This window comes from Myotis brandtii, unplaced genomic scaffold, assembly GCF_000412655.1.
Source record: "Myotis brandtii unplaced genomic scaffold, ASM41265v1 scaffold720, whole genome shotgun sequence".
In the NCBI taxonomy this organism is placed as follows: Eukaryota; Metazoa; Chordata; class Mammalia; order Chiroptera; family Vespertilionidae; genus Myotis; species Myotis brandtii.
The window spans coordinates 26327-26941 of record NW_005370839.1 but is presented as its reverse complement, the minus strand read 5'-3'; the positions used below and the strand labels follow the sequence as shown (position 1 = coordinate 26941).

Sequence of the window (615 nt, the reverse complement as noted above, 5' to 3'; positions counted from 1 at the left end):
CTCTGAGATTGGCTAAAAAGTAAAATGGTAGACATAGTTCTTTTACATAGGTGGGGGTACAGGATAGTTCACGATTGTACCCTGAGGGGTCCAGGAAAAGGGGGAGTTACCCTGACATTCCAAAGATGGGGTTATCCTAGATGCAAAGGACCATAAACAGGCTTAGTTAGGGTAAAGATTGGCTTTTGTCAGGGAAAATTCTAGCCTAGGGCTTGACTACCCACCATAAAGGGCTTTTCATTAAGAGGTTTCCATTCCAAACCACCCTCTTGTGGTTGCTTTAGGGTCTGAGTTTGTAAGGCCACCGCGCAGGCCTTTCCTGGGCTTGTGGGGTTTAGTATGTGGCCCCTTTTCACCCGCAGGCTGGAGGGCCTAAAGCCATGGGAGTGTGGCCCACAGGCGAGGGAAGCCAGATCACGGCCTTGTAGATGTCGTGGGAGGCACGGGCCACCTCCCTCCCTGTCCGGGCTCTGCCCTGCCCGCTGGACCCTCAGCCCTGACCCTGTCCTCCCTCCGCCCTGCAGGTCGTCCACACCGGAGAGAAGCCCTACTGCTGCCTGGTCTGCGAGCTGCGCTTCTCCTCGCGCTCCAGCCTGGGCCGCCACCTCAAGCGCC

The 615-nt window shown here is 56.3% G+C and overlaps 1 long non-coding RNA gene across 1 annotated transcript in view; it reads right to left on the bottom strand.

Moving 5' to 3' along the window:
• The window catches only part of LOC106724101, a 9790-nt gene that overhangs the window by 8122 nt on the left and 1053 nt on the right, over positions 1-615 (bottom strand). The gene's annotated exons all lie outside the window — the stretch shown is intronic.